This window comes from Oratosquilla oratoria, chromosome 3 (genome assembly GCF_046742065.1).
Source record: "Oratosquilla oratoria isolate Oo_2021 chromosome 3, ASM4674206v1, whole genome shotgun sequence".
Lineage (NCBI taxonomy): Eukaryota > Metazoa > Arthropoda > Malacostraca > Stomatopoda > Squillidae > Oratosquilla > Oratosquilla oratoria.
In genome coordinates, this window is record NC_134779.1 from 31,635,642 (window position 1) to 31,647,968 (window position 12,327).

Below are 12,327 nucleotides of genomic sequence, written 5' to 3' on the forward strand. Positions count from 1 at the left end.
AATTAAATTAATTAATTAAATTAATTAATTGATTAATTAATTAAATTAATTAATTCTTTTATTTATTTATTTTTGTGGTGGTTGACGTCATGTGATTTTTCTTTGGTTGAGGGGCGACGGTAGCAGCCAGGTTGAAATGTCCGGCGGGCCGCCTCTTATGTTCATTACATATATACAGGTATCTATTCCCCCCCCTCTCTCTCTCTCTCTCTCTCTCTCTCTCTATATATATATATATATATATATATATATATATATATATCTGTGTCTCTCTCAGTCTGTCTCTGTTTGCCTCTCACTTTGTGTCTGTGTCTCTGTCTCCCTCTCTCTCTCTCTCTCTCTCTAGCTTTCTCTCTCTTATTCTCTCATTTTTCTCTTTCTATCTCTCTTTCACTCTTTTCTCTTCCTCTTTCTCTCTCTCTTTCTCATTCACTCCTTTTTCTCTTTCTCTCTCTCTCTCTCTCTGAAGTAAGGAAAACGACTCTTCTCACACAGAACAACGAAGTGAAATATCACAAAGTACTTTATCGCACTACATGAGGCATTTGATAAACATTGCAAAAGATGTATTGCATCAATTTATACCAATTACTCGTGGCATTTAGTTTACAAATATCCTTTTCACTGGCAATCTATGAAATTGAGAAATCTAAAAAAAAAAAAAAAAAAAAAAAAAAAAAAATCCGAAATGAAAAATTTCGAATTACAGAAAATCCTGGGTACCAGAAACACTTTTTTCTCAAAAGACATTTTCGTTCTGAATATTGGAGATTTCTGAATTTGAGAGATTTCCCCCTTTGAGAAAACTTCTAGTAACAACCGGTTCGGCAATTGCGTCATCTTGGTTTTGATGATATATCAACCGCCAAATGTTTTTAATCGTCATGATCATCATCATGATCATCTGAAAGGAAGCCTTTTCACTATAGTGAGATGTGGTTCTCAACCGGGGTCAATTCACCCTCTAGGAAGGGGTCAATTTACCCTCACGGGAGGGGTCAATTCACCCTCTCGGGAGGGGTCAATTTACCCTCTCGGGAGGGGTCAATTTCCCCTCTTAGGAGGGATCAATTTACCCTCTCGGGAGGGGTCAATTTACCCTCTAGGAAGGGGTCAATTCACTCTCTCGGGAGGGGTCAATTCACCCTCTAGGAAGGGGTCAATTCCCCCTCTTAGGAGGGGTCAATTTACCCTCTCGGGAGGGGTCAATTCACTCTCTCGGGGGGGTGGGGGTCAACTCCCCCTCTTAGGAGGGGTCAATTTATCCTCTCGGGAGGGGGTCAATTTACCCTCTCGGGAGGGGTCAATTTACCCTCTCGGGAGGGGGTCAATTTACCCTCTCGGGAGGGGGTCAATTTGTAGCAAGGTCACGCCTTAAAGAATTAGTTTTCTATAATGTACGTGCACCATTAATTTCCTGTATTGATTAATGTCACCCATTCGAATTAGTAGTTACGGAAACATATATTGACTAACAGTTTCATATCTCTCATATCAATATGTAAATATATACGAGTGTTTGTACCAATATTTTGTATGGTAGGAATTGTAATTTATTAACTTATTCCTGTACAGTGCTCCCAAATGTGACATATGCCCTTCTTGAGTTTCGCTTCCAAGACAGCAGCCTAATCTACCTGCAGTCGTATTGTATTTGTAATAAACAAGTCGGTAAGGCAATGGCAGTGAAATTTCACGAGCCCGGTTCGAATCCGGGGACGACAGTCGGAATTATTTGAAGTCTTAAGAGAAAAAGAATGTCTCGAATCCTTCTCTCACGGATGATATCCTCCACTAATAAGGTAGGAGTCAATTCATCCTTTCGGAAGTAGTCAATTTGCCCTCTCGGGAGAAAAAACACACAACAACGCGTCAAACCTGGAAATCCATTGTTATTAATACATATTGTGGGATGGTGGAGACAATCGTAAGCGTACTGGTTTCCTATTCGGATAGTTGTGAGTTCGAATCCCGCACTCATCACCGATTCCCAGCTGTGACCTGCCCCAAGAATAGAGGGCAGCTATTCATCGCCTCCTGCCGTAGGATCCTCACTTATAACACGCTTTCTATGGCCAAGCACCATATGTGATTTGTGGGAAAATACATTTCTTCAAGGTTCATTTTGGAAAATACCATATTTTTTCTATACTTGTATTTTTTTTTTTTGTATGATGGTAACAAGGTAAAATGGATATTTTGAGGTGACGAATCTATAATTAATCTATAACAGAGAAAGGGTCTAGATTCAATGGTCTTAGATCCTTAAAAATATTACAAACCTTACCAACGTTTTCTACTATTAGAAAGTAAGATTTCAATTTGGCTTTCCAGTTGGCCTCACCTTAATCTCTGGATTATGGAAATAATCTACCGGTATTTTCCATAAGCCATAAATTTGTTAAAATTCTAGTGTGTGATTATATAAAACGTCGCCATGACTGGCGAAAGATTTGTCAAGTATGAAGCTTTCCCTCTGACCGACTGTTGGAGCAAATTTGCAGCCAACAACTTCCGGTAAGAAATCTGATAATGCTGGAGGAGAATAATTTATCTCCAGCATATCAAACGACATTCTATATATTGATTATACAAAATAGTATACCATAGTAATTTTATAGTGTAAAATTTTCTGGAAGTGGGCGGTATCGTCGATTAATTGAGAAAAAATTTCTTCCGACATTTTGCTTAAAAAAAAAAAAAAAAAAAAGATAAATAGATAAATAATAATAATAATAATAATAGTAATAACAATAAAAATAATAATAATAATAATAATAATAATAATGATAAAATAAATAAATAAATAAATAAGTAAATAATAATAATGATAATAATAATGATAAAAAAAAAAATAAAGAAATAAAATAGAATAATAATAATAATAATAAAAAAAAAAAATAATATAAAATAAATAAATAAATGATCATTTCCTGGCCTATTTCGGGCTCCTGAACAAAGGTAATTGAGCTGCGGCGAGGAGATGTGTCACTCTTTCGTTCCCAGACCCCTTACCTACTAGGAACCAAGAATGCGCTAATAGCCTTATAGATGTGGAGCGGTAAAAGGTAATTCATAATTGTCGTATGAATGTATATATGCATACATGCCCACATCTACGAGTATATATGTATTCATATATGTATATGTGTACGTATGTATGCATGTATGGATGTATGCATATATGTATGTATTTATATATGTATGTATGTATGGGATGCATGTATATATGTATGTATTCATATATGTACGTACATACGTATATATTTATGTATGTATGCATATGTGTATGTATATATGTATGTATATATGTATGTATGTATGTATGGATATATATGTGTATGTATGTATTCATCTATGTACTGTATGTACGTATGCATGTATGTATGTATGTACGTATGCACGTATGTATGTATGTATGTATGTATGGATATATATGTGTATGTAAGTATTCATATATGTACTGTATGTACATATGCATGTATGTATGTATGTACATATGCATGTATGTATGCATGTATGTATGTATGTATGCATGTATATATGTATGTATTTATGTAATATGTATATATCTACAGTATGTATGTACGTATGTATACACAGGGACAAGAGGACAGGAGGCGGGGTCAAGGAAGGACGCTTGGGTTGAGATGAGATAAGGACCAAAGGGTCGGTCCCTTGTGGGTGACAGCGGGCGAATGGGGGTCCTTAGGGTGGGGGGAGCCCTCGTGGGGGCCCGGGGAGGCAGGGGAGAGTCGAGGTCACCCTGGTGGTGCTCCCGAAGCTGAACAGAGTCGTCGAGGGGCAAGAAAATTGAAAGTGGTGAAGTGTCTCTACCAGCTTGGGAGTTGAAAGGCGAAATGTGGAGGGAGGGAGGGAGGAGGGAGAGGGAGGAGGGAGAGGGAGGAGGGGGGAGGATGGAGGGAGGAGGGGGAGGGAGGAGGGGGGAGGGAGGAGGGGAGGGAGGTAGGGAGAGAAGGCAAAAAGGAAGGAAAGAGGGAAGGAAGGGAGAACGGAAAGAGGGAAGGAAGAAAGGAAGCAAGACAAAAGGGAGGAGAGGTACAAAATAAGGAAAAAATGGATAGATAGAAAGATGGAAGAAAGAGAAAATGGAGAGAAAGAAGGAAGGAAGGAAAGAAGAAAAGAAGAAAAAAGAAAGAAAGAAGGAAGGAAGAAAGGAACGAAGGAAGGAACGAAGGAAAGAAGGAAGGAAGGAAGGAACGAATGAAGAAAGGAAGAAAAAAGAAAGAAAGAAAAAAGAAATAAAAATAAAGAAATAAAATAAAAGAAATAAAAAGAAAAAAGAAAAAAAAAAAAGAAATAAAATAAAAGAAATAAAAAGAAAAAAGAAAAAAAAAGAAAAAAAAAGAGAAAGAAAGAAAGTCGTGGTCACTATACTAAAGGTCCCAGTTCCATTCCCAACGGCTGGCAGCAGCCTTCAATTGCCTGAGCAGTTTGAACACACAGGGCAAAGGTGACGGCTTCGGCCGCAGGTAAGCAGCGTCTGGCGTAAGTTCATCGCCTCTTCAAGACAAAAAATAGAACATTTTGCCGTCGCTCTCGACACTATGGGGGGCAGAGGCGACGTCGCCCCGCTCACACACCGAAACCAGTCCCCCACGCTTTCCCCGAGTCAGCTCCCAGACAGTCACCCTTCCCACCCCAAACAACCCTTAGTAGGATGCGTCCTCCTCGCTTCCTCCTCTTCAGAGGGTTGTCTCATGTGTATAAATATATATATATATATATATATATATATATATATATATATATATATATATATATATATATATATATATATATCACTCACTCTGTTGGTTGTCAGGCCGGATGGCCCTTCACTGCTTTCACTATGCCTCTCCAGATGGTTCTATCCTCTGCCAATTCCTTCCAGTCCTCTCTTGGTGCCACCTTTTTTTTTTTTGCGAATTTATTTTGTCTGATCAAGGGTGGCTCCTGTAAAGGACGTACTCGAGTATTAAGGGTCACGCTGGTAACTCATTTCATTGAAAAAAAGTGTAATTTGTAGAGGTTGATTTAATTTTTTTTTCTAGCGATCCTGACGATTCGCAAAAAGATAAATCTATTCTTAGAATATTATAAACGGACTATTTTGCCAGTTAGTTATGATTTATTTATCTATTTATCTATTAATTTTTATTACACACACACACACACACACACACACACACACACACACACACACACACACACACACATATATATATATATATTATATATATATACAAAGAAGAAAAAAAAAAAAAGGGAAAACTATTGCCGTAGTCGATTTCATTCGACCTTGAGAGAACATGGTCGTCACGAAGGAACTTACTGGCTGGCTGGCTGGCTGGCTGGCTGGCTGGCGGGGTACCTTACAAGAAGCTTCTCAGCCCTGAATGAATTTCTGAGAATTTGCCCCCACCCCCCACCCCCTCCACCCATCCCCGCTTCTTGTCCTCAAAAACGAAAGCTAAACAACACAGAGACCCTGGAAGACCCTGCCTAGGAGAGGTTAAAGGTAAACAAATTCGTTCTTTAAAGGGGCATTCAGACGGCCAAATGGTCTGACAATCCCGGTTTGTCAAACAAGTGTTTGAAGTGATGTTTGACCGTGTGAATAGGGTATTTGGTTGTCAAACACGTTCGACAAACGTGTTTGACGACCAAATACCCCATTCACACGGTCAAACATCACTTCAAACACTTGTCTGACAAACCGGGTTTGTCAAACTGTTAGACCGTGTAAATGGCCCTTAAGACGCGTTGTTCTATGTCTTGAGGGTTCTTACATGGAATGGCTTGGAGACCGGACAAACAAATTTCTTTAAGTTATTTTTATCATTATCATCATTAATTTCCTGTTTATTTATTTGTTTATCTATTTATTTGACAAGTTTGGTCTCCTACTGATATGAAGATGATGGGAACGTCGTTGTCGTTAAGGAATCGAAGAGCTACGAACTGAAGGACTAGGAGTTCGAGGAAGATCGAGGTCACCCTCATGAGGTATTACCCCCTTCCTCCTTAGCACCTGACGCTTTCCTATGAGGTCTGCCTGTCGCCAGACGATTCTAATCATCTCTACGACGCCCCGACGTTAACCAAAAATTTACGGTCTAACCCAGTCACCCCCTTCCATACCCGGCGGCACTTTCCCTTCCGGTTAAAACGTCGCCATGTGATTTTATTCATCTCAGTGGCGTCCCCTAAGTGGTAACTCAGGTTTCTACCCCCTTCTCTGAATAAAATCACCTGGTGACAGTAGGTATGGAACCTTGCAAGGAGACTACGACAGTTATGGAGGCGAGGCGAGGCGTCAGCTGGAACCGCGGCCGCGCCGCCTGAGCTCCAGACCCTTTCTCCCCTGGCGAGTTCCAGGCAGGAGGAAGATCTTGGAATATCCTGGAAGTCCTGGAAAGAGGAAATGCCAAAAGCCACTCGGGCGGCGGCCACAGCCACCATGTGGCAACAACTATACAAACATACATCAACACATACATACATACATATACATTACATACGTACATACAAACATACATACATACATTACATACGTACTTACATATGTACATACGTACATACATGCATAAATTACATACATACATCTACACATATATTTACACATACATGCATGTGCATATACATATATACATTTACGCAAACATGCATACATAGATATATACATACATAAACACACACATGCATACACAGTACATACATACGTACATACATACATACATACATACATACATACACACATACATTGCATACATTACATACATATACACATACATGCAGACATAAATACATATACATACATACATACCACATATATTGTATGCGTATTTTCAAATGCACAAACGCATACACGCACACACCCTCTCACACACATATACATACAGACAGACAGACAGACAGACAGACAGACACACACACACACACACACACACACACACACACACACACACACAAACACACACATTGCACAATATGTGAATGATACATATCATGCTTGACCTTCCCATCCTCCGTCTGTCTTTTTTCTTTTTCTTTTTTCTTCTTCCAAGAGCGCTGAGACAAGGCATTTCGCTAAAATCACAGTCTCGCTAAAGTTAGAACAGGTCTAAAAAGTGAGCCTAGGAGGAGAAAGAGGCTGAGGGACAACAGTGGTTATCTCGAGTTGCTGTGAGCAAGTAGTCTTCCAGAAACATCAGAATTGTGTTTGTGATTAATTAGTAATCGCTCGAATTACGATTCATTTTTTTTTGGTCGTGCGTGAAAATTTTGTGTATTGGCTTGTGTTCGAATTATGTGCGTTCGAGCATTGGACCAAACGTCCTGTTTAAGTTTCGTACTATCTTGTCTATTCCATTCACGTTTATTTTCTATTTTCTATTGTGTACATAAACAGTGCAATGCCCTAACATTATATAAACTTGGAAAATGAAAATGAAAAATTCGTATACATTGCTGCTGACACGAAATAGGCAGATGATGCCTTTGAAGTGTTCATTACTGTAAAGGAAAATATTGGTCGTAACGTAATATAACACTGACACTGGAAAACAAACGTGTGTATTCATATCAAGGGAACGTGCTTATGCCGCGCTGTTGCTGTTGTGATGAAAAAGATGAATGATGCGTTGTAGAAATAATATTTTCAATAATGTGTTGACATAGTGAGATTTGTTTTGGAAATATTTATGGTATTTTTTACAAGATTAACATAAAAGATGTGTCTTTAATGCTCATGTCACGAATGGGGCAATTGAATGGACCAAATGTCATACGTTCGATATGTCATGAAAGTGATTGTAAGACACTTTGTTTACGTCAATCATATTACCTAATCGATATTTTTTTAGATTATCTATATCGTGCTTTATTCTTATGTGATTTTTTTTTATTTGAACAAATTTCAAGGTGACATTTTATGGACTATTGGTTTTGAAAGGAAAAAATGGCTTTGACAGAAATTGAATAGATAGGTAGACAAAAAAAAGTAGATCGATGGATAGATGAATAAATAGAAGAGATACCTCTTTTTAAGGTGGGTGAAATCAGAGCTGAAGACCTCTTGATAAGGTCTATAACCCTTGATCACAGCATCAGACCTTCTCGGTCTGCATTCCACCTAATGACTGCCAGCTCCCTGGTGCTCTCTGTTTTCGTACTGTAAAAATGCTGACAGGGCATCTTGAGGAGTTGGCAATCTCACAAATAATTTACATTTTATTCTAGTGATACTAGTTTTGGACATTAGCATATAATATTGTCATTATAAGGATGTGTAGTTGTTTCTTATGATTTAATTATTATGGTTATTAATCTAAATTACGGAGTATAGTGTGTATGGGTAAAAGGTGTTCTTAGGAATCGGGGTATTTCACGGTTTGGTCACGTGAAGGAAGAGCCTAGGGGTGTGTGTGTATGTTCGTATGTATGTTGCGATGTAGTTTTCCATAGGTGTTGTTGCAATATGTGGGGTTATCGGTAATGGTTACAAAGAGTAAACAAACATTCGAACAAATAAACGAACTAAACAAACAAATAAGCAAATAAACATACAAACAAAGAAATTAAATCGAACTGAACATAAACTTCACTGGAATTCCTCACGGCAACACTGAAAATTGGAGATGACGTGACAACTGCGACGGTGACCGAGACAATAAGCGTATAGCAGGTGCTTGGCCGTCAAGGGGAAGCGAGAGTGTCCAACGTCGCCCAGTGGACGGTGTCAAAGGGTCACCGCGGAAAGGGCGCACGCTCCTGCCCGCCACCGCAAAAGCGATTCCACCATCCACCTCCTCCCCCACCTTCTCCTCCTCCTCTTCCTTCAGGTCTTCCACCTCCCCCTTCGCGTCCTCCTCCTCCTCCATTACTCCTTCTCCCCCTATATTTCTTTACAATAAAAGGTCTGACAGCCCGGCATCTAATGGTAATTGGATAGGATAGTGGTAGCAGTAGTGTTAGTTCATCTTCTAGTTTCCCTATTTTCTTCACTGTAGCTTAGTATAGTTAGCACAAACAGCCTCATTAGGGCCAGTAGACCTCATGCTGTTGTTTGTTCTTCCTTTGTGTGTGCCTTTGTGTTCCCCCAACTCCTCCTATACCTCTTCCTCCTCGCTTAGATAAATACTTGGAATCTAATCCGCAAATAGAATACTATCCTTTGCAATAAAAAAGATGACAACCCGGCATTTGATTGCAATTGGATAGGATAGTGGTAGCAGTAGTGTTAGTTCATCTTTCATCGCCTAGTTGCCCTGTTTTCTTAACTGTAGTTTAGTTTAGTTAACACAAACAGCCTCGTTAGGGCCAGTAGACCTGCTGCTATTTGTTCTTCCTTTGCGTTCTCCCAGCTCCTCCTATACCTCTTCCTCCTCCTTTTCCTCTTCTTTCTCCTACTTCTTATCTCCTTGCTCTCATTTTCCCCCACTTCTTTTCTTTCTTTTTTTATCCCTCCAACAACGAACCACTTGTCACTCCTTCTACTCCACAACCCTCCTGCTTTTCCTCCTTCTGTCTTTCTCCTACGCCTTTTTATACTGCTAGAACACTTTCTTCTGTCCCTTCTCTTCTTAGCCTCCATTCGAATATTTTCTTCCTCCTCTTTCTCCTCCTCCTCCACCAAGTCCTCTTCCGGATACTTTTTCCTTCCTCTTTCTCCTTCTTTCCCTCTTCCTCCCCCTCCTTCCTCTTGCTTCTTTCTCCTCGTCCTTTGCCTACTGTCTACCTCATCCTACTGTCTTCTTGTTTCGCTTTCTCCTCTTATTCCTCCTCCTACCCTCCTTCTCCTTCTTCCTACTCCTCACCTCCTACTTTTCTCTTTCTGGTTATGCCCCTCTTTTTCCCACTCTTTTCCACCTACTCTACTTCAGCCACAGCTCCCCCTCATCTTCCTCCAAGTACTCCATCCCATGATTCTCCTCTTCCTTCTCCTCTGCCTTATCATCTTCCTTCTCCTCTGCCTCTTCTTCCTCCTCCTCCGTTTCTTCCACCTCCTTATCCTCCAGGCAATTCTTTTCCTTTTGTTTTTTTCTTTTCTAATTCCGCCTTCTCCTCGCCCTCCTCCTCCTCCTCCTCTTCCTCTTCTTTCTCCTCTGCCTTATCATCTTCCTTCTCCTCTGCCTCTTCTTCTTTCTCCTCCCTCTCTTCCACCTCCTTCTCCTTATCCTCCAGGAAATTCTTTTCCTTTTGTTTTTTTCTTTTCTAATTCCGCCTTCTCCTCGCCCTCCTCCTCCTCCTCCGCTTTTACCACCTCCTCCTCCTTCAAGTACTACATTTCCTTTGCTTTTTATCTTCCAACTCATCTTCCCGGCACCACATTTCCTCCTGTTTCTTCTTCAAATCCTCGCCTTCCTCCTCCAGGCACGACCACTGAACATTTCCTCTTTTATTTCCCTTCCAACTCCTCCTCCTCCTCTTTCAGGTACTACATTTCCTCTTGATCATCTTCCTCTTCTTCCTCCTCCTCCTCCTCCCTATCTGACAGTATGGAGACACATGATGAACAGAGGTCAATCGGACAACCGCCTTTCTCCGAGAGCTATCCTAGTGGTTGGTAGGATACTACGCTTGTGACCTCTTCTTCGTTATTGTGGGGGTATGGGGGAATGGGGTGGAGGGATGGGGGAATGGGGTGGAGGGATGGGGGAATGGGGGATGGGGGGGATGGGGGAGTTCCATGAAAATAAATGAAGTAATTAAATATTTACTTTAGATTGGGTGATTGGATTAATTTTCATTGATTGATTCATTTACATATTTCTGTTCATTCATTTAGAAGCTCGCTGGTCGAGCAGGTTTGGGCGTCGTTACCTGAGGCGAAGGTCGAGGGGATGGTGGTTCGAGTCCTGCCGCCGGCGAAGTTGAACTAAAGGCATGGTTCCACGATACAAAGCCCTCTGTGAGGGGCACCGTCCTAGCCTTCCGATAAGGGGGGGGGGGGAGTTTGTGACGTTAAACCATATCATTATTAATTCATTTACAAATTTATTTATTATTTTCTCCATTCGACCTTTTGACGGACCGAAAGATTTCCTGCTGTCAGACATCAACTGTAGCTGAAGTGCGTGTTCGGCTGACTATTACTTTAGGAACGGAGAGGCCAAAGAACCAATTTCCTCGCCACAAAGATAGTCGTTTGCTCGAGAACGCACACAACCTAATGTCACTCAACCCCTTCCGTATCCAGTGGTACTTATCCTGCTTGTCGCCAGGTGATTTTATTCAAAATCATGGCACGTCCTTTGATCAGCCCATTCCCATGCCGTGCCGTACTTCCGTGGTGGTATCGATTCGGTAAAGGAGATCGATTGATTGATTGATTAAAGGTTATCTGGCGTCGTCGGTAAAGGAGAGGAAAAAGGAAGGAAGGAAGGAAGGAAAAGAAAGGAGGGAAAAGGAAGGAAGGAAGGAAAGGAAAGGCTGGGAGGGAGGAAGGGAGGGAGGAAGGAAGGAAGGGAGGGAAGTAGGGAGGGAAGTAGGGAGGAAGGAAGGGAGGAAGGAAGGAAGGAAGGAAGGGAGGGAGGGAGGAAAAGAAGGAAAGAAAGAAAGAAAGAAGAAGGAAAGAAAAAAGGAAGGAAGGAAGGAGGAAAGAAGGAAAGAAGGAAGGGAGGGAGGGAGAGAGGGAGAGGGAGAGAGGGAGAGGGAGAGAGGGAGAGGGAGAAAGGGAGAGGAAGGGAGATAGATAGAAGGGGAGAGAGAGATAGAGTGTTTGTACGAGTATGTATGATTCACCATGGTCTTGGATAACGTGTTGGACTCGTGATCGACAGGTATTAACCTCCCAGATGAGAGCTCAGAGCTCGTATGAACCATCAATGGGTAATCCTGTGACATTACACGCACACACACACACACACACACAACTCCCTGCCCACGAGGGTTGGAGTAACACCCCGTAGCGAAGCGATACTGAAATTATTTCAGCCCTGGGCGGTAGTCGAACCCGGACCGCGGTAGTGGCAGGCGAGAACTCTAACCACAGCGACACGAGGTGTGTGTGTGTGCGCGCGCAAGCTCAAAATTAGTGTAGACAAGAGAAACTTCGAGGTCATTACCTTTTATTCTAAACTCGCATTGTCCTCTTGAGAGACCTGACACATAGACATACCTGAGCCTCTAAACAGACAGGACACAGAGAGGACACAGGTAGGCCACAGAGAGGACACAGGTAGGCCGCAGGCAGAACACAGCCTGGACAGAGGCATTACAATCCTTTATCCTTGACTGAACAAAATCCTGACAGCCTGACGAAATCTTGAAAAAAAAAGAACGGACGAGTTATAGGACATGAGGAACTTTTCTGTCTTCAGG

The 12,327-nt window shown here is 41.3% G+C and overlaps 1 protein-coding gene across 1 annotated transcript in view; it reads right to left on the bottom strand.

The window, feature by feature from the left end:
* Positions 1-12,327, bottom strand: part of LOC143021236 (uncharacterized) — a 110,253-nt gene that overhangs the window by 37,340 nt on the left and 60,586 nt on the right. The window lies entirely within an intron of this gene.